At 49.0% G+C, this 26578-nt stretch overlaps 1 long non-coding RNA gene across 2 annotated transcripts in view; it reads right to left on the reverse strand.

Annotated features, from left to right (window-relative positions):
* Positions 1 to 1604: 1604 nt before the first annotated feature.
* The window catches only part of LOC141423183 (uncharacterized), a 28770-nt gene continuing 3796 nt past the window's right edge, over positions 1605 to 26578 (reverse strand). Inside the window, exons 1-2 of one of the 2 annotated variants that reach the window (XR_012447835.1) lie at positions 3884 to 3996; positions 1605 to 1692 (exon numbers count right to left, since the gene is read on the reverse strand). This is a non-coding gene — a long non-coding RNA (uncharacterized lncRNA). Of the gene's footprint in view, positions 1693 to 3883; positions 3997 to 26578 lie in introns of those variants that run through there. The other variant, XR_012447836.1, reaches the window with a different exon arrangement.

Genomic DNA, 26578 nt, shown 5'->3' on the forward strand with positions numbered 1-26578 from the left:
GACCCACTGCACTGTCTGGAACAAGGCTCCCTGCCTTTGATGACAAAAGTTGCTCAGTCCCAACACCTTCCAGGCTGTGCTCATGTTGCTGGTTTGAGGCCTTACTTTCAGAACCTCGGTCTCTCTCTGTCTAGAAGTAGAGCTGCTGAATGACAGATGCACTCTGTCACAGGATGGGAGAGGCCAGCAGCGTCCAAAGCAGGTGGGAGTGAGAGGGTGCCACAATGTGATCTGAAATGTCCCCCAAAGAGGCCCACTGGGTAAAGACTTCATCCTCAGCTTGGTGGGTGCTATTGGGACTTGGTAGGGTTTGAAGAGGAGAGGCCTAGTGGGAGGCATCTGGTCACCGGGGGAGGGAATGTCCTCAAAGTGGACTCTCTTTCTCCTCCCTCCATGAGGTGTCCACTTTGTTGTGCCATAAGTTCCTACCATGATGGGGCACCGCAGGCCCAAAGCAGTGGGGCCAACTGGTCATGGACTGAAAATTCTGCAACTGTGTTTGAAACAATCCTCTCTTCTTTATAAGTTGATTAACTCAGGAGTTCCTAATGGAAAGTGACTGACACAGTGGGTGTGAGGGTTACAGCCAGACAGGAGAGGACATGGGAGGGCGATGCACAGAAGTGTAAACAGGGAGTACAGCGTGGTAGATAGGGGTCTATTTTCATTTGTCTATGACCTTCAACACTTCATATGGTTGAAAAATAGTTGAACATCGCTTCAAAATGGATACAATCCAAAATGGTGGTCCGGGGCTCATTCACATATTCATTAACTGTGCAGTGCTAGGGATGGAAACGGGGTCTCACAAATGCTAGGCCAGTGCATTTCCATTGAGCGAACCCCCAGGCTCGTCCAGGGGTTAAAGCAGACTACAGCAATATACTGATCTTTTTCTGAGTGCCCACTGTTAGCTGCAGTCACTCTGAACAGGCCCGTGCTGTTGACCCCCACCTTACAGATGGAAACCAGGCTTCTAAGGAGATGAACCAACCTAGGTCAGAGACGAACTAACCTAGGTCAGAGAGCTGACAAGGTCAGTGACGGGACCAAATGCAAGACAAATCACTCTACAGCCCATGGTTGATTTTTACCAAAAAATGGGTCGATTGTAGGAAGACAGACACCATGTGTCTTTTCTAGGAAGGAAATGTCACAGTGAGACATCACAGGGACTATAGCTGGAGCCTGAGCTATGGCGTAGACAGGGCGCAGCTCAGTGCACCCTGTAGTCCCTACCTGACACCATCAGTGTCCACTGCATGCCCAAACCAAGACAGCAGCTTGGACACATTCGACATCAGGAAAATGTCTGCATTTGCCCGTTGCTTGACCCAAGCTGAGTGAGCAGAGGACTCAGATGCACATTTTGGCCCAGGAAGGACAAGGAGTCCATCATCTCAGACAGCAGCACTCTTCCTCTCTAGAACTCCAGCCCACTCACGACTGCAGACCCCACCCCACCTCGCAGATGGACACTGTCCCTGTGAGCAGTGACTTTGACACAGCAACTTACCATGTCCTGAGTTTCCTTTGTCACATTAGCATCTCCATTCACTAATAGATGGTTTGATACCGAAGCTGAATCACAATTTCTGGCTTTCTGTGGAGTAGGACCCATCTTCTTCCTCCTTCCCTAGTTGCACACTGTGATGCGAGAGTGTGAAAGCTTGGATGCTGGCTGATGGGCTCCTGCGAAAGGACACACTCAGGTCATGAATATTTACAACCTCCTTCTCCACCTGCCCCCAGGTGTAGAGGCTTCAAGAGCAGAGTCACTCCATCAGTGTTTCATTTGGTAAGGTGAGGGGAAGGTGACTGTGAAAGGCGACCTATTTTAAAAGGTACTTATGGAGTAGGAACACCTGGAAATTTGTTCTCTAAATCATTCCCCCTGCACCCGCCTTTGGAAAGATCTCATTTCCCAGGTGGCCCAGGGTGCATAGTGAACCCCCCCTTATCTGCCCATCTGGACACCTGGCTAGGGGGCCAGGACTTCCTCGCTTGGCCTTACAGCACCATCAGGGGGCTTGTGCCCCATGCCCAAGGCTTCAACTCTGTCGGGTAAATCAGGACTGGGGAGTCTATCCCTTCCTCTATTCGTTTCATGAAACGAGAGGCCCTAAGAGTTAAATCCTGGGTCTGTCTACAAACTACACTAGGTTTCTCCCTCTGGTCACCTTTGAGACTACTGGTCTCAGGAGCAGGCTGTCTCAGTCACCACTCGCTCTGCTTTCCCAGTGCACTGAGCGTCCTGCTGTAGGTCTGACCTCAACATGGCCATCAATGGATCTTGGCACCTTAAGCAGTGGCGCCCCCTAGCTCTCAGCTCCAGATCGCTCCTAAAATGTCCCTGCACCTGCATTTACAGAGGAGCCTGGGTGGTGGGTGTGTGCCCAGCTCCCTCCCTACCCTCCCTGCAGCAGACCCCTCTGCACAGCACCCACTCTGCAGCTCAGCCACATAGTGCACAAGGTAGCATCATTTACAGGTTCCTGCCTCATCCCGAGGTCAGGGGCAGGGAAGGGCCATTTGTCCTGTGTAGGTCTGTGCATATCCACCCAGGGCAGGTCTGCGCCCACACAGGCTCCCGCTGTCCCTGAGCTGGGTTGAGGACCCTGTCCCTCCACTCCAGTCAGGCAGTGAGAGTTTGCCTGAGGCCTCCAGCTGCCACCTACAGCAGCACTGGACAGTGATCCCTGAGGCAGGGGGTGGGGCCAGACTCAAGGGGCCCCTGTGGTTCTGTCCTTGTGAGCAAGCCTCCTCAGCTCAGACCAGAACAGAAGCCAGGTGGGAGGTAGTAAGGCAGCCCCTCCGTCCTCACTACTCCTACTCCAACAAGGGCCACCTAGCAAGCAGCACTAGAAAAACCCAAGATGTTGAGAACCTGAGACCTTCCCAGGGTGGTTCATAGGTTTAAAAAATTAACCCTCGCAGAACTTAGAACTTAGAACTTTTTCTCCTGCAAGGATTTCCCTCAAAAGCCACTGGCATGTCAGTGTTTATGAATGGAAGGGAGAGCATCCTGCAGGTCAGAGCAAACATGGCTGCCTACCACCCAGGCTGGCTGAGCGTCCAAAGGGCAGAAAAGCAGGGAGCAAGGGTGGGGGGATCCTGTCCCAGGAATTCCTGACCAGCAGCTGCATTGCAAAGCAGAGAAGTGGCTCCTTCCTCAGACATTTAGGACTTCGGGAGACTGACAGTGGGGGGTGGGGATAGCATCACTTGCTCTTGCACCCACAAAAAAACTTGACTGACAATTTGAGTAAACACCTTCAAAAATCCTTTACGAGTGGCTAATTAGTGGTCACCTGTGAGGTGGGGTGCGATTGGGTCTCATTAGTGTCTGGACATCTCTGTCATCCCCCTGGACTGCTGGCGTCCCTCCAACGCCCGCACAGATGCAAATCATCTCCACAAACTGGAAGGTTCTAGAGGCTGAATCAGCCCCACCATGTCCACCCGCCACGCCCCCACTGGAGTCCAGGGCATCTCCTTCTCCCTGTGCTGGGGGACAGGGCATTTCTGAGCATGCGCATCCGTGCTGCCCCCCCCCCCCCACTCCCTGGCTCCCTCATGCCGGGTCCCTGACGCCCCCACCATCTTCACTTTAAAGAATCCCCCTAGACCTTGCCTTGCCAGCTCCCAGCACTTAGGGAAAAGGACCCCAGTGAATGATGGTCTGAGTCTCGGTGGGCTCAAAGCCCACGGAGCAGTCGATCTGAAACTTCTCAGCATCCCCCCGCCCCGCTTCTTAACCAGAGTCCCTCGGAGAGCCACTTGGGACCCCCATCCCCGCCACCAGCAGCAGAGAAGCGCGGTGAGGGGGCTGTTTCTGAGGGGGGTCTCAGCCACCCAGCCCCGTCTGCATTAGCGTAATTACTAGTATTGCCAGCTCGGAAAAAGGCCCCGCGAGGCGATCGTCCAGCGATGAAATCCCTCGCTCAGCAGCTAAGATGCGCGGAGTCCCGGGGCGCAACACTCACCAGTTCCCCACCAGGATGCACTGAGCGGCTGCCAGGCTGCTCTTCCTTAAATAGAGAACCCTGTGCGGGCGGCCACGCCCCCGCCACGCCCCCGCCACGCCCTCCTCCCCCCCCCCCGCCACACCGAAATCCTGCAGAAACGAAAGTCTCACAAACCTAAATTCCCTGGGGCCCTAGCAGGGACTCTGGAGAGCTGTGCAGGACTGAGAAATGAAACCGAACCCAGCGCCTGCAGCGGCCGTGTTCGAGACCCCGACACTACCGAGCAATGCAGATCTCCAGCACAGACCAGACCTGCTGCACAGGAAACTAAAGTCAGCCTACAAGCAAGAGGCAGCTCCTGGCCTCTGGAAGTTCCTGATTTTCCTTCTGAATCGCGGCGGAGGTGCTTGCTCCTTGAGAAATGGCAGTTACTCTTTTTTCCTATCAAATGTGAGTCGGACCCCTAGTCTTTGAGAATGGCCTCTGAGCTCATCCAGGTCACCTCCATTGCCACCTTAGCACCCCACTGAACACCCCAGGACACTGCACAAACTTCTTGCTCTGCCACTGTGTTGGTGCCCCTGCTGGCCCTGGGGAAAACTCTCCTCCCTGCAAAGTCCCTTGGCTATGTCTCCAGGGTCCCACTGCTAAGTTCCAGCTGGTTCTGCTGGGTCTTTGGTGGATGTTTTGGATAGTGGAGACAGGGCCACCATCTTGCAGGGTGTCACCTCCAAGAAGACAGGGAGAGATTCTGTCATACCGTATTCTCCGGTACCTGCCATGGAGCCTGGTGCACCTGTGGGTGCTCAATGGTCATTTGCTGAATTTTCTCCATTGAAGTGCCCTCCTCTCTGCCTCTGGAGTGCCCACCATGGCTCAACCTTGATCCTGGCCTCTTAGTAGTTTTTCCTCCCTCCACTAAAACCTATCTGTCAAACACAAGTCACCCACCAGGGAATCATATTAGTGCCAAACATTGACACCCTGTGTTCACCCAGTCCTGAGTGCCTGGGTCTCCAGCCCTCTCACCATCTGCCCTGTCTGACCTGGGCTGACCTTGCCGAGAACAGCTGGGTTGGTGTTGGTGGAAAGCCATCCCCAGCAGGCTATGTGGCATCAGTGAGACAGTCAGGGACCATCACAGAGGACAAAAGGCGGGTGCACTCCTGGGCTTGAATCCATAGCCTGTTATCCAGCGAAAGTGCGCCCTGTGTTCTTCCCTATCCCCTCACTCTCCCAATCAGTAATGGAACAGGTGCATCGCAAAAGCTAGGACTCCTCCCTGACCTCTCCAAGAATAAAGGAGGTGAGCAAAGGAGGCTGTTCTGTTGGGGATCCCACAAAAAAATGAAAGGACAACAAACTTGTGAGCTGTAAACACGGTTCTACTTTAAAAGGTGATAGGCATTTTTGTTGCTGTTTCATTTTGTTTTAACAGCTAGATCAGCCCAATCTGACCACCAGACACCATTCTCGTGCAGGTTGACAGGAAGCCCATAGAAAACTGTAGCTGTTCTTGGGATAAGCTGAGCGCCCCTTCCTCGAGGCCAGGATGTTTGCCCTGGAGGAAATCACGTTTTCAAACTGTGTCCAGGAGCCGTGGGAATGTGCCACATTTTCTCCAGCCTGGCAACCCCTGCACATGAATAAAAGCCTGGCCCTTCCTTTCCTCAGGGGTCAGCTGGGGACTTTCTCTCCCCATAGCCCGGCTTTCTTATACTTGAGTTCAAGAACAGGGACACTTGTTCCTGAGCCCAGACTTGTGTCTGATTCTTCTGAGAGTGAGACAAGAGCCCATGGAGTCACTCACATCTGTCCCCTCCCTCCCATTAGTGCATTTCTCACATTCCTATGGGAAGCTGATGGTGCCCTGTTTCAGAGCTGCGTGGGTGCCCCACTGTGGGGAAATGCATTATTGCAAACTGCTCTGCCTCCTCCAACAGCCAGTCTGGCATTTCCTACTGCACTCAGGTTCAGTTTCAGTTTCATTTCTCCTTTCTGGTTCCTGGAAAAGAAAGTCAGGGGAGCTGAGAACCCCTGATGCTTTACCAAAGGGGCAGGCCTGGACAGATAGAGGGATGGGTCTTAGATCAGTAGGCAGTGCCTTAAGGAGGTGGGGGGGTGCCGCTAGGAGAGGGTAGCAGTGGGGTCAGGAGACAGTGTTGGGAGATGTGGCATTGATGAGGAGAGAGATGGGGAGGAATGAGGGGGGCACATCTGAGATTAGTGAGTTGGGGCCAGACAACTTGGCACCCAAGAAGGACCAGCCCAGTGCTGCCAGTCATCTGCTGCCTCCATCTGGCTCCTGCTGTGGTTTCCATGGAGACGCACACGGCTTGGTTGGTATCAGGGGCTGGAAGGACTGTGGAGTAGCCAGGAATCCCTCGGCCAGGGGTCATGAGTCTTCTAACACGTAAACACTCAGGAGAGACCTGCCCAGTGCACCTCTGTCCCATCTGGGCTGGGGTCCAGGAGTTGGTTTCCAGAAGCCCAGTTGTTTTCTCTGCTTGTGACTTGGACCCCTGCTTCCCAAAGGTGGCACCTGGGCCTCAGCATGGGCTTCGTCTGGGATCTTGTCATAAATGCAGGGTCTGTGGTCACCTCAAAGCCTCTGCATTGAGATCTGCATTTCTCCAGGGTTCCCAGTCATTCCTTTGTGACTGACCCATGAGAAGCCTGGTATCTGGCATGGCTGCTATTTATCTGGTCCTCCAGGTCAAGGCCAGGACTTGGCTTTGTTGTGTGTCCTGGGGCCCAGCAGAGACACCTGCCAGGAGTGGACAGATGCTGGTGCAGCTCCAGGGGCAGTGGGGAGCTGGGCTGGTGACCTCAGGGAACTAGGTCAGGCTTGGAGTACATATGGCTCAACCCAGCATCACTGGAGTGCAGTCACGGAGGTCATGAGGCCTCTCCAAAATCCTGGTTCCTGTTAGGGCAGCATCCGCTGCATTCACACAGAAGCCTACCTTGTGACAGGTCCCGTCTTGTGAAAAGCCTCCACTGAGGAAAAGCATTCCCCCTCCCCTCCCCCATCTACTTCCTTCCTTGTCCTCTAACACTGAGCACACACCATGTCCCATGGTGGATGCTTGGAGGGAACAAACAGGACCAGGCTGGTGAGTGCGGGAAGCCATTGAAGGTGCATCTTGGGTCGGGGGCACCCGTGCTTGTTCAGTCCCTGTGCTGCAGTGGAACACAGGGCTTTACTACTTCTTGGGCAAGAGACGAAAGTAAGGCTCAGAGCCTGCAGTGGCTTGCTGTTGTGACTGAGTTAGTGAGGAAGGATTTGGACTTGTTCCCCACCTCCACAGCGACTGTAGCAGTCACAGCAGGCAAGACACCCCGGGGAGCAGCAGCTGATTCCTGAGTGGGTGAGGACCCTGCAGCCATCCAGGCAGTGTGAGTTCATGGGGTGTTAGGGGCTGTGGACTAGCACACACACCTGACACCATGGGACAAGCTGGGTCATGCCTAGATGCAGATACAGCTCCTTGGGCTTTTATTTGGACAGGTTGCAGGGTGGCAGGACATGTCTACTTACAGGTAGACATGTATGTATTTTTTTCTGGTTTTCCAAGTTATCATTGTCATAACTGAGTCTTGATTTAAATTTTAGAGATTATTTTAACATACTAAAAATTTTGGCCAGGCATGGTAGTGCAAAGCTATCATTCCAGCACTCAGGAGGTACAGGCAGGAGGAGCAAGAGTTCAGGGGACGCCAAGCGCCAGTGACTCACGCCTGTAATCCTAATTACTCAGGAGGCAGAGATCAGGAGGATTGCGGTTCCAGGTCAGCTTAGGCAAATAGTTCGAAGATCTCATCTTGAAGAATATTCAACGCAAAGAAAAAGGGCTGAAAGGGCTGGCGGAGCCAACATGGAGTCCTGAGTTCAAACCCCAGTACAGCCAACAACAGCAAAACACACACACACACACACACACACACACTCACATACACACACACACACATTTAAAGAAAGTATTGCAACCCATCTTGGGGGGAAAAATAAGAGGGAGACACTTTCCCTATTAGGCAGGGACATATTTTCCAGAGCCCTCTTCTGTTAACTGAGGGGTTCCTTTAGCATCAGTGGAAAAGTGCATGTGTTTGGTTTTCCCGAGGCCCTCTGAGTCAGAACCCCTGGGCCCAGAGTGTGGGTTTATCGGTCTTGCAAGCGAGTGTGGTGGCACTAACATTTGGGAACCACTGCCCTGTTAGAGTCGGGTCTGGAATGACCTGAGGCTCTGGTGTTGAAAGCTTGGACCTCAGCTGATGTAGCTAAGCAGAGGTGGGGGGACCTTCATGTGGAGGCCTGGTGGAAGGAAGTTAGGTCATGAGGGTGTCCTGGTGGGGCCACAGGGACCTGAACCCTCCTCTTTCTCTCTGCTTCCTGTGAGCTCCAAAGCAGCAGGGCCTAGCGACCATGGAGTGAAACCTCTGACACCATGGGCCAAAGCAGCTCTTTCTTCTTAAGTAGCCTGTGTCAGGCATTTAGTCACAGTAACGCAGAGCTGACCAACACAGGCTCCTTCCCACCTAATGGAAGGACTTTGGGGAGTCCTTCCTGCTCCAGGGCTCATTGCTCATGTCTGACACACAGGACATCCTGGACACACAGGATAGCAGGACTGGATCCTCTGCTCTGAGGCTCACGTGCATCTTCCTGGGATGCTCAGCCTTCTGCCAATTCCCAGGAAAGGACTGGAAACTGTTTCTCCACCAGCCCTGAGTTTTCCTGTGGTCAGTGATGTCATGAGAAGGTTGCCTGGGGTGCTCTATTTTTCACGATCAGTGAAAAGGGATTTGTGTCTTAAGAACTGATTCTTTCTTACATTATGGTTCGGTTTGAAGGATCAAATTGGCTATGCCTAATACTGGCTGGTGTATTTTCACCTGGGTCCCCATGGCATCTGGCAAGAGTAAATGCTGCTGTGGTCGCTGCCTTCTTAGTTGCTGCCCTTCTCATGCTGTTAGTGCTTTGCTCTGACCCTCCAGGATGGAATCTCATCCATGGCCAATGTGGGAACCCCAAGTGTTGTGGGAGGTGCCCCTCCCCACATATCTGGAAGAAATGAAAACCTCCTTGGTTCTTGAAGGAGCCAAGGTTCTTGCATGCAATTTCCAGGCTTGGGTGCCACACTAGGGATCCCTGGTGCCCTCACTGACCCATCCCTTATGAGGTCAGCTGGGTTTTCCTTGAGTGGGAAGCAGATGCATGTGAGGCAGTGTGGAGTGTCCTCCTCCTCCATTTTCCTTGCACCAGATCCTCATGAGATACCCAGAAGGAAGAAGCACAGTCATGTCACCATACCATGGCAGAAATACAGCATTTTCTAGAGCACTTGTGCAGAGGCAGGAAAAGGGACAGACTGGCTACTAAGGGTTCTGGTATAGGGTCCAAATTGCTGCCCAGTGCTGTAAACTGTGCCAACTGACAAGATCCCAAGGACCTCCAAACATAACTTACTAACAACCTCTAAGATGCACAGGGCAAAGTTGAAACCACAGACTGTCTCCCTCAACAGGAATGCTCCAGTAAGCAGGGAATTCAGTGTAAGGGCACAGACAAGGACAAGGTCACAGGAGCAGTGATGAGGAGCAACCTACTACCAAGGCAGTGGAAGCATGGCGTCTCCTCACTTGGGTCTTTATGGGTGAGGGAAGGCTTGCCCCCCCTGACATAATTCCCCCAAGCCCAGGGAGTACACAAGACCCCAGAGGAAACTAGACCTCTGCCCCATGGAGTTGGCAAAGTGGGGTGAAACTGTCATTTTGCTGAGCACCATCCCACAGACCCTGCCACCATCTCCAACCCAGAGAACACTCCTGAAGGAGCAGGACCAAGGATTCTTTTGTCTAGGAGTCCCAGCCATGAGGCACTCTGGCTCCAGGTCACAGAAAGCACAGACATGTCAACTGGCCTTGGTCCAAACCAATGCTGAAAGCCTGGCATGAAAGGGAAGGAACCACACATGGGTTGCAGTGGAGTGGGGAGAAGTGGGGGCTCCCAAAGGTCACAAGCCTGACTGTTTCCAAAAGGACTCCCTTAGTTCCTCCCTTAGTCCTGGGGAAGGGGAAGGATGGGACCACAGCGCCCTCTGCTGCAGGTCTGTGACTTGGGAGTGCTGTGTCAGCTCATCACTGGTGAGGTGACTAAGTCAGGCTGTCCGGGGCTCAAGTGCCTCAGGTGCCCAAGGGTGGTTGCACTTCATCCCTTTTACAGACTTGTAGGAAAGGCAGCCTGCCTGATCCCTCCACTAGAGACTTGCTAGGGGATAGTCACCCCTCTCCATCACTGGCCATTCACTGGGACAAACGTAACCAACACTGTGTCAGGCTCTCCCCAGACGCTCCCAAAGACCACAGGGACTACAGGCTCATGCAAGGTGTCACAGGGAAACTCTGCAAAGGGCCTCACAGAATGGCACAGAATAGCAATGACCATACTCCCACTTTTCCTGGGTGGTGCCTGGGAGAGTCACCCCCAACTCAGATGTCTGTGTCCTCAGATGACACCACCTCAACCCATGAGGATGTCAATGGAGATAATGAGACATTGGACCCCCGTACCCCAGTCTAAGGGGTTACTCACCAGAACCAGAGGCACCAGCCAACTTCATTGTGGCCACAGGGTCACCACTAAGCCAGCCCCTTGGCCTGCCTCAAAGGATGCTGACTTCAGTACCCCCAGGATCCAGCATGTGAAAATGGCCAGCACTCCAGCCTTTGAATGCTCAGCCTTCTCTCAGCTCATGCTTTGCTAAACACCCAGCTTATGACCCCTGGAGCGGTGTATTGCTAAGATCAGCATATTCCTGAGGTGTAACCCTGTTAGCTGTACCCCTAGTGCAGAGAAACCAAGCCTGCTTCAAGTCAGGAGGCCACCCTACAAGTTAGGCAAAACATGCATGGGGGAGGCCTCTGTGTTACCACACCCCAGTCTGACCAGGTCACCCGATGAGGCCACTCAGCCTGTTGCACACTCCTAAGAACTGGAGTGGGTTTGTGTGCAGACTGTCATGTTTTAACTTCTTCTGGCCACTAGGGGGTTCCTACACCCACGATGCCTTCCCATGTGCACACCATCACCCCTTTAACCTTCTCACCAGGAGGTGCAGCCCCTCCCACAGACACACACCATAACTGCTAAGCCTGCACAACCTAAAGCCATCCACTGGAGCCCAATTCCCCCAAAATAACCCAATTTTCTTCACATGCTGGGCTTAGCCCCTTGTCCACCTCATCAAATGCTGAAATTGCTGGGCCTGCCACATGACGGGCAGTTAGCACTGTCACCAGATGGGAGATGTCTCTACCACCAAATCAGGTTGGGCAGGGTTCCAATCACTGAGGGTCACTAAACAGAAAGAGTTAATTCACGAGTTGGCCAATGGGGAGCAGGTGGGAGCCCCAAGTCTCAAATCGCCTCCCAGAGGACAGGACTTCCTGGTATTTGTGGGATAAAGAAAGTGGGTGGTCTGAGGCATGAGAAAGGTTATTCGAGGCAGGTTGTTGGGTGGACTTCTTGGGTGTTATGTAAAGGCATGATCGTACTTCATGGCTGTTCATAGGACACATATTCAGAAAATGGGAGCATTAGCATGATCTGAAGGTGGACTTGGCCCTCTGAAGTCAAAAGGTCAACCATCAGACACCTATGAAGGCCCAGGGGATGGGTCAGTGGTGTCAACTGACCCACGGGTCGTCTCACCTTCAAACAAAGATACAAATGTGGTCTTGAGACTTTGCTCTATGGTAACAGCAGATGGCACGAACAACCTAGTGACCACATGGACTGGCAGGCCAGCATATCTGAATTCGGTAGCCAGTCTTGCCCTTGAGAGTGCTAATCTTCATTTCCCTTCTCCCCAAGCCTGGTTCTATTTACCTCATCATGAGGAGGACAAAGATGAAGACATAAAGAGAGGTATACTTTTAAATGTACACTGGTGTCCCCAGATGTCCCCTCCAAATAACTCAAGAGGGACCACATGACAGGTAAATCCTGGGTGTGCTGGGTCTAGAGAAGCTCTTAAGACTGGTCAGTATTGGTTTGGAGACAATGTTACAACCCCAATCTCATTGCCACTCTGGCAGCCTTCATGGTTGACCGCCAGGACTCATGAAGTCTCACGTGTGCAAGTTGTCAGAATCAAAATGGAGTTACTTCTGTTAAGCCCTGACCAAAACTAAATAAAAAAATGTCCAGAGGTCAAAAAGGAGGGGAGCTCATGCACATGTGTCTAATGACAAGAACTAATTGCAAAATACCCTCCCAGGATGGTGACAGATGTCACCATAACCTTACAGAGAAAGCACTTCTGCAGGGACATTTGCCCAGTGACTGTCCCCACCCTAGTAATTGACCCTGTGGCCAAGGATTATTATTTGTCCATATTTTATGTAACCCTCCTCTTTTTGCCTTTGAAACCATCCCTTTGCCTCAGTGTCTTTGAATACACACTGTACTATGGTGCACATGTCCCCATTGTAATACTCTTGCTAGTCTTAAATAAAATGTCATTATTCTTTGGAGGATCTCTTTCTGGCTGTTACTTAGGCTGGCATAGTCAACAATCTCACAAGTGCTTAGCCACTGTCCTGGACAATTGTTTGCCCTTGGCCTATCTATTGGCCAAGCAAGATGTCTCTTGCCTCCAGGGAGCCCCATACTGCACACAAGTCAATCACCCCTAGAAACCAGCAAAACCCACCCCACTTAGCAACCCAAGCAGAGGTGTGTAGGATCCCAGCCAGGGGTTTGGTATCCCTCCTCTGTCCAATGGCATCAGTTTGTTCTTGTGGTCAGAACCCAGGTTCTGGGGAGGCTGGGCAAAGGCCTGGTCCCCAGTCCTCTTCTGGTTCTTTGGCATCTTTGTCCATGGCACCCTGACAAATTGTGTGCTACCATATGCAGGCCTGCCATTCCCGGTGACTTTCAACTATTTCCCCAGTACAGGTGACTCGGCCTCAGCCATCAGCTTAGCCTCATGGGGTCAACCTACTTAATAGTAATGGAGCACAAAGTTACCTGCTGCCCAGGCCTGCCAAGGCCGATCAAGGTAAGCAGTCCTCTGCAGAGCCCTGTTTCAACCCCAGCTCACTCCAAACCGCTCAGCCGTCCTTGTGGACAGTCATTTGAAGTATCCAATGGAAAGCAGTCCTGAGAAATCTGCACATCCCAACCCAGGTGACCTTACACAGGGGAGTCCTCTCCTACATGCTCCGGGTGGCTGTGGCTAGAGGAGACCTGGGTGGAAGACTGCTGTCCACCCATTTCTGGTCTCCCGTCTGGCTGGAGGGTTTGTAAGGACTAAAATCTCTTCACCTGTCACAGTGTTTGCATCACTGAAACTCTGTCTGCAATTTTACCCCTGGTCATTAGTCCACCCCAGGGCCTCTACACGTGGAGCTCTGCTGTGTAATTCCCCCTGGGCCTCTGGAGGCTATGGAGACAGTAGCTACCAGCTGAGTTGACAGAGAAACACCAAGAATTTCCTACGAAACAAATGCCCCTTGGCGGGCAGAGTGGCTCAAGTGGTAGAGCACCTGCCTACCAAGCATGAGGCCCTAAGTTCAAATCCCAGTACCACCACCAAAAAAACCCACCAAAAACCCATTTAATCACTTATGTAAGTAAGATTCTCAAACAGTCATACGTATTGAATGGCATTCCTGAAATTGTCCCTTGGAGATAGGTTTTAGAATCACACTAAACATTTGGAAGAATGTATGTCTTTGCAGTGCTGAGCCTCAAATTCAATAGAACTCAGTAGACTGGTGTGCTCTGTGTTTATTCAAACCATCTACCATGTCCCTGGAGACCCATGCCTTTTTACTGGGTTTGGGGTTTTGTCATGATGAATGGAGTACACCTCTGCTGATATGGCTCATGTTATATATGTGACTAAACCTCGCCTGGCTCACTTTTGAAGTTATGAGAAGGTGTTGGTGATGGTTCTGTACCACAGGGCTGCCTTACGAATCACCAGAGCTGCTAAGTGCTTGTCAAGCCTGGCACACAGGAAGCTCCATAGATGGCTGTTTGATTTTTACAATAGGAGGTCAAGGGCTGGCAGAGTGGCTCGAGTGGTAGAACACCACCCTAGCAAGCATGAGGCCCTGAGTTCAAACTCCAGTGCTGCCCCCACAAAAAGAATAAAGTAAGGAGATTATCACTTGCAGTAATTTTTCCATTTTGTCATATTTTTGACTTTGACTTGGTTTTATGTATGTATTTTCTGTTTTGTTTTGCCTTTGAGAAAGGTACACACATATACACACACTGAAATTTACTAAAAAAGTGTTAAGAAGGATACTGGATTTGGGCCTTCCCCACTTCAAGCTTCTAAAGAAACTCTTCTACATTGTCTTCTGTTGTGGGTTTAGATGTTTAACATTTATGACTTTAATCTGTTTGGAAGGAGAGGAGGCCTGCTCTAATCCGGCATGTATGGTCACCTGATTGTCTCTTTTTTTTATTTATTTTATTTTATTCATATGTGCATACAATGTTTGGGTCATTTCTCCTCCCTTCCCCCTACTCCCTCCTTTACCCCCACACCCCGCTCCCTCCCTTACCCCCCCCTTACCCCTCGCTACCAGGCAGAAACTATTCTGCCCTTATCTCTAATTTTGTTGTAGAGAGAGTATAAGCAATAAAAGGAAGGAACAAGGGTTTTTGCTGGTTGAGATAAGGATAGCTATACAGGGAGTTGACTCACATTAATTTCCTGTGTGTGGGTGTTACCTTCTAAGTTAATTCTTCTCAAACTAACCTTTTCTCTAGTTCCTGGTCCCCTTCTCCTATTGGCCTCAGTTGCTTTAAAGTATTTGTTTTAGTTTCTCTGTATTGAGGGTGACAAATGCTATCTAGTTTTTTAGGTGTCTTACCTATCCTCACCCCTCCCTTGTGTGCTCTCGCTTTTATCATGTGCTCAAAGTCCAATCCCATTGTTGTGTTTGCCCTTGATCTAATGTCCACATATGAGAGAGAACATACGATTTTTGGTCTTTTGGGCCAGGCTAACCTCACTCAGAATGATGTTCTCCAATTCCATCCACTTACCTTCCTGTCATTTGTTATGTAGCTCACCCTTGCCACTGGGCTCAGCTGGTGCTCTGCCATGGTCTTAACTCTTGTGTGGACTTGGGCATCTTTCTGGATTTTTGTTTGCCTTTTTATTTCTCTTGCATTAGTCTGTCCAACTGGTACTGTGTTGTTTCAGATACTAAAAATTTACACTGTGTTTTAATGGCCTTCATAGCTATTTCATTCACATCACCCTTATTTTTTAAAGTTTTCACCTTCATGGAAATTCTTTTTTTTTTTTTTTTGCAGTATACTAGGGTTTGAATTCAGGCACTCTGCCACTTGAGTCACCCCTCCAACCTTTTTGCTCTGGTTATTTTGGAGATAGGGTCTCACTTTTTGCCCAGGCTGACCTGGACTGTGATACTCTTATTTTAGACTTCCCACTATAGCTGGGATGACAGGCACACTACCACACCCAACTTTTTTCTATTGAAATGGGATCTCACAAACTTTTTTTGCCTGGAATAGCCTGGAACTATGATCCTCCCAATCTCAGCCTCCTGCATAGCTTGGGACAACAGGCATGTGTTACCACGCTGAGCTATTGGTTGAGATGGGGGATCTCATGAACTCCCTGCTTGGGCTGGCCTCTAACCATGATCTCCCTGATCTCAACCTCCCATACAGCTAGAATTACACATGTGGGACACTGGTACCCAGCTTTCACCATGGCAATTCTTATCCTATCGAGGAGAGGAAATGTAATTCTATTTGTTAATTTCTTCCTTCATGCTTCTGAAGAGCATGTTAAAATTTCCTGCAGATTGGTCTGCTATGGTCGAATATGAAATGCTCCCTGCCCTGGGTTCATGTGCTAAAGGCTTGGTCCCTGCTGGTGGCTCTATTTTGGGACATTCTGGAAACTTTAGGAGTAGGTCACAGGAGCTAGATCCTGAGCGGTATCTTGTCCCTGACCCCTTCCTGCCCCTGATTCTGCTTCCTGTCCACAATGAGGTGAAGCAGTCCTTGCACACATGCTCCCACCACCATGGTGGTTCTGCCTAAACTCATGGAACCACTCAACATGGACTGACCCCTCCGGAGCTCTGAGCAGAGAAATTCCTCCCTTTAACTTGTGCTGACAGGTACTCGGTCACAGAGACAGGAAAAAGCAACCAACATAAGGTTTGCAACAAAAAGTCACATGGCTTTCCAATGTATTATTAAATTTATGTTTAAGTACTTATCTTTTTTGTTATTGCAAATGAAGTCTTTCCCCATTAAATCTCCCCTTATTTGTAATTATGAAAGCCGATTTATCTTTATGAGTTTCACCTCATGCTTTTCTAGTGAATTCTTTTGTTTGAGACTTTTTTCAGGTGAATCTTTTGGGGTTTTCAGGTACACAATTATCTAACCTGCAAACAGTGAGTGTTTCTTCATTCTTTCCTATTTTGAACCTCTATTTTCCTTTTCCTGTCTGATTACGTTGTCTTGTACCTCTAGTACAATGTCTAATAGTAATAGACATTCTTATTTTGCTCCTAACTTTAGAAACTGATATTAGTAGCTGAGAGAGAGAATTTATCCTATGGAGGAAGTATCCATCTATTCCTATGTTTTGAGGATTTTATGAAAGACTTTGCAATTTTGTTCATCACCTTCATGAGTTGTCTCCTTAGATTTCAGAACATGGCGGATTGCATTGGTAGATACACCAACGTGGAATCACTTTTCCTTCTAGAGTGAACTCTATTTGCTCATGGTATCTCTCAACATGTTTTATTTAGCACGTCTTCTAACTATATTCGAAAATGTGGTTGGTTGGTAATTTTCCTTTTCTGTGCAGTCTGTCAAGGGTAACTGCCAATACTGTGCTTGTTTCATTAAAAAAAACAAAACCAAAACAAACCCTGATGTTTACCTTTCTTCCCAGGCTCTAGATATGAAGTGATCTAGTCTTTGAAAGTCTGGTAGAATTCCTCTGAGTGTGGTGGTTCACGTCTGTAATTCCAGTCCTCAGGAGGCTGAGGCAGAAGGATGAGCATTTCAGGCTAGTGTTGGCTACATAGTGAGATGCTGTCTCAAAAAACAAAAACAAACAAACAAAAAAAAACCCACCAAGGGCTGGAGGTGTGGCTCAAGCAGAATAGCACTTGCCTCATAAGCTGGAAGCCCTAAATTCAAAACCTCGTACTGCAAGAAAGAAAGAAACAAACAAAAAGTCTGGTAGAATTCCCTGCAGAAACTCTTTCTCTGGTCCTTGTGCTTTTGGGAGGTAGTGCCCTGACAACTTTCTACAGAGAAAGTCTACTATGGAAATAATCTGTTTAGATTTTATATCAGTACTAAATCAGTTTCTAAAGCAAAGACACATCATTTCTATCATAGTTTACTTTTCATTATTAGTCAATCAGTTTTTGCTAAATTATATATTATAAAATTATCCATCTTAGTCTAAGTTTCTAAGTTATATTTAACAGGTAGGCCAAAGCACAGTGGATCTCGCTTATAATCCCTGCTACTCAGGAGATGGAAACCCACAGGATGGAATTTTGATGCCAGCCTGGGCAAAAAGTTATTGAGATCCCCATCTCAACAAACAAATTGGGCATGGTGGTCTACAAATGTAATCTCAGCTACTCAGGAGGCATAGATAGGAAGATTGCAGATTCAAGGCCTGCCCCAGGCAAAAACTCAAGACCTTATCTGAAAAATAACTAAAGCACAAAAGGGTCGAGACCTTCCCAGCAAGCACAAGGCCCTGAGTTCAAGCCCCAGAGTGCCAAAAGAAAAAAAAAGCAAGCAAAATAGTCTTAGGATATTCCCCATTTCTCCTGTTTTTGTAGGTTTTTTCCTCTGATTTTTTTAATTATGTGTTTGCTCTCTCTCTCTCTCTCCTTTAAATCAGATTAACTCATGGCTTCTCTTTCCAGATTTATTTTCATTTCTTTTTCTAAAGATTTACCTTATTAGTTCTATTATTTCTAGTTGTTATTGACTTTTGTGTCTAGTTTTATTAACTTCTTCCTTAAACTTTTCTTTGGTCTCTTTTAAATCAATGGCTCGTATTCATCCATTTCCACTCCCTGTTATGGGTATAAATATTCACGGCGATATTGAAATCTGAGGTTCACACTGCTCACTGATAGCCTGGAGACCCAGGAGACAGAGATCGGTAGAAGGGGACAGGTTTGCCATCAGCCCGCCCTGCAGAAGGCAGAGACTGTCTCAGGAACATCACAACGGTTAGCCAGGCCCCAAGGAAGGGCCGTCTTCAGCAGAAAGGATCAGAGAGAAGAGGAAGGCAGAGGGAAGAGACGGGGAGCAAGGGTCAGTTTCAAATGAAGCCCTGTTACAGTGCCAGTGAACATTCCTCTGGAAGAAGATGGAGACCCCCACAGAGACAAGGGATGGATAGGGAGGTTCCTGAGCACTTGATTCACAGCCTGTTATCCACTAAAGCAAAATCCTCCCTCGTCAGCAATGCATTGGGTATGCGTTGTCCCTTTCCCCAGTCCCCCAGCCCGTCCTCTTGCTGTTAGCACAAAGACAAACCCCACAGGAACAGGCTGGCGTCATCACACCTCCAAGGAGAAATGGGCCACTGACCCATGTCTAACTTGAGGAAGAGATTTCATTTAAAAATGCCATCCTCATTACTAAGGGAAAGTACTGGGCTTTGTACCCTTGAGCAACCCGATAAAAGGGCCTGTTCCTCCCTCTGATTTGGGGCAGGCTGACTTCTGTGGGTGCTGTGTCCCCAGCTGTGACCCTGCCCCTATCCTTGTCCTCCCCCTCTTCTTGAGAAAAAGCCTCTTACAGCTTTTGCCTGAGTTCCCTCATGAACTTTGTCACTCTCAGCATTGATTTAATTGTATTTCATTTACCCTGACATCTCTCACTATTTTCTAAAAATCTTTTTTTTTTAATTTCCTCTTGGACCAAAGAGAAGTTTGCAGGAGAATTTTGAAGCTCTCCAGTAGAAGTGGCTTTTTGGTTCCCAACTGAGTTTGCTCTAGATTTTGATGATGGCTAGAACATACCAATAGCTGGAGATTTTCTTTGTGGCTTAGAATAAGTCAGGTGACAGGATTGGAAGGTCCTCGGAAGGAAGGCTGGTTCTTTTCTTCAGGACAGCCTACTATTTCTGTCTCCCCTTGAGCCTGCTTCATTGTCTGTCTTGAGGGATGACTGCTCTGCCCACCCACAGCACAGCTGGAAACCAGTCTTCCTGATCCCCAACCCCAGTGGTCACTAATCTTTTTGGCTCTACTTCCTCAACAGCTCACCAGGATTGTTCTGTTACTAGAACCCATGGCCTCATGCTTGCAAAGTAGGCACTTTACCACTTGAGCCACACCTCCAGTTCATTTTGCTCTGGCTTCTTTGGAGATGGAAGTCTCAAGAACTATTTCCTCAGGCTGGCCTTGAACCTTGGTCCTCTCAATCTCAGTCTCCCAAGTAGCTTGGATTTCAGATGTGAGCCATTGGCACCCAGTTCCTGAATTCTTGATGTTGTTGCAAGTAAGAATTTTAGGACACATTAAGGTAGAGCTCAAGAAAGTTCATTAATAAAACAAAGGAAAAATGATACACAGCCCAAACAGGGCTTTGGGCACATCTGATAACGGGTACAGCCAGTGCTCTAACTTCTGAGGTATTTAGGGTGAAAAAAATAGTTGGGGGCTTGGCTCAAAGTCACCTTAGTGAATCTGTCCTGCCACAGTTCCAGTGATCTATTTTTTAAACTCTTGATTGGTTTCAGTATTTATCCCCTGACCCTAGGCCTCCCCCCCACCCCATAATACCACCTTCAGCACTTCCCATGGCTGCCTGAGCCCACAGGAGGCAATACAAATTCAAGCCTCCGGGCCACCAGTCTTACTGGAATCTCTCCTGCCCCCTCCAGTTCCCAGGTACCCTGTTCTAGAGCTGTACCTAGAGTTAGTAATTGTCACTGTGTAATCATAGGCACACAATGACTCTGAACAACCAGAACAAATGGAGCCTCAAGCTGCTGGGGGCTGGCAGAATCTGCCCCGCCTCCATCATGACAGGTGTTCCACTGACGTGGCAGGGCTGCATGGAGCTGGATGGAGATGAGTACATCTACCTCTCCTATCCAGACAGAACCGGTTCTAAGGCTTGCTGGGGAAATGACTTGTCTTGGTGTAAAAGAGCAGCGCCCAGAACTCCTTCCAGCAATCATGACAATGTCAAGTTAATGCTTTGGCTGTTGGAACCCATCAATACTACACGTTATCTCGATCCTTATTTTCACTGCTCTTCCTTTAATCCTTCAATGCAGGTGGGTGGCTGGATTCAGCACCCCTGAATCAGAGGCTCCATCCATCCAGATGGATGTCCACGGTGGTCACCTGATTTACCTTAATATTAGTATTTGTTAAATCCTTGGTAATTCTGTTACCAGTATTTTGTCCCCAAACTTAGTCCTTTCCTTCTCAGAATTGTGGAACCAATAGCAAGGCTGAGCAAGCTTGAGCAGTGAGACTATTATTCTTGACCAAGAAAAGGAGAAGTGGGAGGTAAACTGACAAATCAGCCTCTCAACCCTTGAGAGCCCAGAGGCTTTAACTATAGACTAAAAGAAGTGAGGGGGAGGGGCGGGCCAGTAAAAGGGAAGGATATTCATGTCATCTCTGGGAGTGGGCAGAGATTTTCCCAGAATTCAGGTACTGGTTCATTTTGTTCCTTTTCTGGTTCTTCCCAGTTGTTGCTATGGCAATTGTCAACCATCATGGCCCTGTAGCTGTGTCATTTAACACGTAGACAGGAGTGTATTGAAGTCAGAAGTTGCCTGATGGACACTGACAGTCCCCTCAGATCCAGTCCACCTGAGGAAGAACTTCTGGCTGGCAGCACCCTGTCTTCAGGGTAAACACCATTAGGGCAGGGTAGAAACTCAGCCAGGTCATAGGCAGTACTCAGGGTAGCAAATCTAGAGGTTACCAGATGACGGACCCATTATTTGGGAAATCTTTTTTTTGTTGGATTGGAGTTTGAACTCAAGTCTTCGTACTTGCAAAGCAGGCACTCTACTACTTTAGCCATGTCTCCAGTCCATTTTGCTCTGGTTATTTTGGAGCTGAGATCTCACAAACTATTTTTCCACGCTGGCCTCGAACTTCAATCCTTCCAATCTCAACCTCCCAAGTAGCTGTGGATCACAGATATGAGCCACTGGTACCTGGCCTAGGAAAATGCTAAATTATATTCCCTAGCTTAGTCTAGGAGGTACAAATGCACCTGGCATGAGGACCACCATGTGGAGCCTCTGCTCACCCCTCTTGTATGCTGGTGTGCGGAGGCTCGTTTTGTTAATGGTGCTGGTGCCGTCTGTGATCAGAAGACGTCCAAATTCTTTGTATCCCACCACAAAGAATCCATGGCAGGGCACGTGGGTGTAAAGGGAGTTTATTTAAAGTTAGGGAAGCATGGTGGGGCCCAGGTAGAAGCCAGAAGCTGAGCGAGCATGTGTCTGCTCTTCAGGTGCTTTTAAAACCTATGCTGCTAACCTATGGGAAGGGGAGAGCAAGGAGATTCCCATCCAATAATCAGTGAGTGGGAGGGGCATGGGTGGTTAATCCAAGATGTAATATTTTTTCCTATCAGTCCCAAACCTTCCCTACTTCAGCCTGCCTCACTTTCTCACTATTTCTTCCTGTTTTGCTCTGTTGTTCTCAATAAGCCTTTGCTAAACTTCTATTTTGCGAGTACGGGTTTGAACTCAGGGTTTTGCACTTGCAAAGCAAGCGCTCAATCACTTGAGCCACAACTCCAGTCCATTGGTGAAACCCTTCAAGATGCTTTTCATCAAAGATTTCAAGTTCCTGTGACTTGCATGGAAATTGGAAGGCTGAGTGGAGGATTTCTTCCCCCTTCTCTCTGATCAGGGAACCCTCCTCATCCTTTTCCTTTTCTGGTGGCAGAACAATGGCTTTCCTGTTTCTGGCTCTAGGCTCTTGCTTGCCTGCCTGCATGAAACTCCCTTTATTGGCCCTGCATTCCCTCTTGTCTCCAGGGCTCTGCAGTGTCTCTACACAGAATTCTCTAAGTCTGGCTTGTTGGGGTCAACCATGCACAGGGGTCCTCTGAGGCTCTGTTAAAGTGTACACTTGGTTCTGTGGGTCTGGAGCAAAGCCTTTCTGAGAAGTTCCCTGGCGAGGCAAAGCTGCATAGTCATGGGCCCTGTTTTGCAAGGTCTAGGCTGCACCCCTTTACCTGGCCCCACTTTCCCTACACACCTCCCCAGTCACTCACTGCCTCTTAGCCTCCAGGCCTTGTCTGGCCTCATGCCCTCCTAATTCTGTTACAGTAGAGGAAAATCTCCACCAGGCACTTGCCCTGACAGTGGTGATTAACTTGGCCTGGATCCCAGCCTGACTGTCCCCTCTTGGAAAGGAGGCAGTGGGTGTGGCCTTCACTGTTCCACCAGGATCCTGCATGGTGCCTGGCCCCTGAAAAACACTCAACAGTTCTTTCCCCAAGATAGCAAATGAATGGTTCCTTGTCTGCATGTCTCTAGGCTTTGTACAATCTGATTAGAACATTTTGGTCCTCAGCCAGTTACAAATTTTAAGTGTACTGTGTGATGTGTACCTATGTGCACACACATGTGCACGTGTGTGTTTAGAGCTACTTGTGCACCACACACACACTCAGAAAAACTGTATTTATTTTGTTCTTGGAGAGCTGCTGAGCCTCAAGTCAAGCCACCTGTGCCTTCCAAGCCCTGCCAAGGCACCCATCCCCCACCTGCCATCTGCACTGGCAGGGAAGAGCACTTTGAACTCTACTGAGACCCCAGCAGGAAGGCCATGTCTCAGTCCCTTTCCAGGGGTGGTTTTTCTCATGATTCCTGACGGGACAGCCTCACTTGGATTATTAGCAAAGCCCTTGTTTCCTGCATCAATTAGAACAGAGCTCAAGTACTGAGTCTCAGGTTTGCCTTTGAAAGGCTTCTGCAGATCAGCTGTCCCACCTGGTGGGGAACGGGCTGCTCGGTCACTTCTTTCCCTATAAAATGGAGAGATCAACACCCACCGTACCACCCTCCTGGATAGGTTTGTGTGACACAGTGACATCCTTGCTTATCTTCCCCAGCACTCACATGTTTCATGGGACACAGTAAGAGCTAATCATACTCTTCCATGGAACGTAGGAATGACTGGATGGCGGATGCATTTGATAACCTCACTCAGAACTCGGACGTGTTCACACAAGAAGAGAAAAAACCCAATTAACAGTATTATGTCCTAGCTTTGGGATCATGGAGGTTCTCCCCTTGGTCTTTGCTGGGGAAATCCCAAGTCACTTTGTTAAAAGCAGTAAATTTGCAGTGGGCCAAATAGTGGGAGGAACTGGAAGAAGGAAGGGGCAATTCCTTTGGTTATCATTAAAATAAACCACATTCTTGACCTGTTTGCTCACTCATTTATTCAGTCACTCCACAAATATTTATGGGAGCACTATGTGACTCAGGCCAGGCCTGGGTCCTGGGGATTCAGATCAAAGACCCCGACCGACCTTCCCTTAGGGAACCTGAGGCCAGCTGAGAAGGGTTCACATTGCCAGTAATTAAAGGTTAACCAGTGGTGCAATGGGAAATGCGAGGCAGAAAAGGAGAGAGTAAGCTGGGAGGCCAGGTGGAGGTGCTACTGAGCTGGAAACCCCAGGGCCACCCTCTTGGCCTCCACCACATAGCTCACTTCCACCATGTGCCCCTCCACTGCCTATCCTTTTTTGACTTTCCTTGCTCTTGGGGGTTAGCCCCAATGTTCCTGGGAAGCCAGAGGGGACTCTAGGGTTGGTCTCTCCAGAAAACAGGGTGGTCTAGATGGTGGGCCTGGCCTCTGTCCCCAACAGCTCTGCAGGTGGTGTGGCCACCATGTTTGTGCTCTGATGGCTGAGGCCAGTCTATCTGACTCCTATTTCCACATTACCCTAACCCAAATAAGGGAAGCCCCTTGCTACACAGCAGGAAGTGCAGCCAACATGAAGGTTAATTGCACCAAAGGGCACATGTAATGAATCTGTCTATTTCCTCTCTTCCTCCCTCTCTCTCTCTCTCTCTCTCTTTTCCTGGCCATGCTGAGGTGAATAGCCTTCTCTTCCACATGCTCCCACCACCATGATGTTTCTGCTTTGTCTCAGACTCAAAGCAATGGAGCCAACTGACCATGGCTGAAACCACTAAAACTGTGACACCAAATAAATCCTTCCTCCTTCTCTTTCTCTCAAGTGTTTGTCACAGTGGTGGAAAAAGTGACTAACACAGGAAGGAAACACAAGGAAGGGGCTACCTCTGTGACACCAGCCAGCTTGCTCACCCAGTTCACTAGTGAGGACCCCTCACCAGGTCCTTCCCCACCTTGACCCAAACTCTCCAGCAATGTCCACCTTAGATCTCCTTCATCCTCTCACCTGGCCACCCACCCTGACAAGCTCAGCTTTCATGAGTGATATTGCCACCACTGTTCTCATCTGGAAGGTGTAGATGACCTTTTCAGGCTTTCACACCTTGTCACTCTATGACCTCATGTCATATTTCTCCAGATGCAGAATTGGCACTGGTGACATTAGGGAACTGGCATTTTGGTGAAGTAACCCTGTTTATAAGTACTTCCAGGATAATACTAGAGGTCTGGAAGTCCCTCTCCAACTTTCATGTGCACACAGATAACCGGGATATGGCTAAAATGACCACTTGGGTCAGGGTGCTGGGTGTGGGCATTTTTGTAGGTATAATGAATACCCAGGTGGTGCTACCCTGGGCCTCTGCCTTGTATGCCAAGAGTCCTGGAGTCTGGGAGGCCTCTCTCCTCCCCCTTCGTTGTTCACCTTGGTGGTTGTCAGTGAGGTGTGATTTCATTCATTGCCGTGGGAGACAGTATGGGTAGTTACAACTGTGGCCTTGCCATTGTTTACCTAGCAGATAGAGATCAGAGCTGCTGCACAAAGTCCTACCATGCTCAGGACAGACCCCCACAGCAAAAAATCATCCAATCCCAAGTGTCACTCTCCCTAGTTTGTTACACTCACATACCAACTCAGTGGGACTTACTTCTGTCTGTACATTAGAGTCACCTAGAGTTCTTTTTAAAGATGTCACTTGTCAGGGTCCCTCCTACACAATGACATTGGAATCTCCAGGACTGGTTTGGCACTTTGTAGCTGTGCACTGTGCTTCCACTGTGCAAACCCAGTGAGAACCAAGAATGTCCACCAACACTGACTCATGGGGTGGAGACTGTGGGCTGGGTCAGTGGGCTGGTATGGGAGAGTAATATTCCCTACAATTGCACATCACAGAGTTTTGCTAACACCAGGTACCAGTATGGAGTGGCCTAAAGACAAATGGCTCAGTGAGCTGCCCAGTGGGGACCTAAGGAACCCAGCCTCCCCCTGTATGCATGGTGGTTCCACCTGGGCCAGGTGCAAGGCAGATGGCTGAGGGTCTCACCAGCTCTCTTTCCAGGAGACCTGCCTACCTTATCTTGGTCACTCTTGGCTTCAGGGACTTTAGAGATTTTTCAAAATGATACAGGTCACATCATAACCATCAGATTACAGGTAAGGAAAGTGGCAGAGCAAAGATTGGAACCCAGGAGTTTATAAATTCAAATTAAAGGAATTATCACAGCCATCATCAAAAACAGTGAGCAGAATCGTCAAGAAATTAGAAGCAGACCCATCATAGGATCCAACAGCCCTGCAACTGCTTATACTTGCAAAGGAAACGGCGTCAGTGTGGCAGAGACATCCACACTCCCACCTCACTGCTGGTGAGCGGCTTCATGGAAAGGCGGTCATGGATGGGTGGCTAAAGACAATGTGGTGTGTGCACACGATGGAGTGACACTGCGTCTTCACAAACAAGGAAATCCTGTTGTTTGTGACAACATGGATGGACACAGAGACCACCATGCTAGATGAAATAATCCAGCACAGAGAGACAAACACTGCACAATGTCACTTAGATGAGGAATTGAAGATAGTGAAACCCAGGAGAACAGGGAGCAGAGTGATTGTCACCAGGGGCTGGGGAGGGGCAGAGGAGGGGTGCTGGCTAAAGTGTCCAAGTCTTGGGAATAGATTCTGGACAGCCTACTGCACTGCATGTCAGTATATTAAAATAATGCTTTATGCACTTGAAAATTCCCCAGACAGTACATCATAAGTACTCTCACTACACAGAAAACTTGTTAATTAGCCTGATTTAATCGTTTCTCAATGCATACATTCATGACAACCTCACCTGTGTATTATAAATACATGTAATTTTCATCTGTCAGTGATTCTTTAATAGATCTGAGGGAAGCAGGAAGAAAAATCCTTACTTTATTCTAATGCTTTCCATATAATTCATTCATTCAAAATGCACTTAAAGTTTGCTGCGTCCCAGGTGTTGGTAGCTCAAGCTTATAATCCAAGCTATCCAGGAGGCAGAGATCAGGAAGATCATGGTTCAAAGTCAGCCTAGGCAAATAGTTCCAGAGACCCTATCTCGAAAATACCCTACACAAAACAGGGCTGTGGAGACACTCAA

The sequence above is a fragment of the Castor canadensis genome, chromosome 5 (assembly GCF_047511655.1).
Source record: "Castor canadensis chromosome 5, mCasCan1.hap1v2, whole genome shotgun sequence".
In the NCBI taxonomy this organism is placed as follows: Eukaryota; Metazoa; Chordata; class Mammalia; order Rodentia; family Castoridae; genus Castor; species Castor canadensis.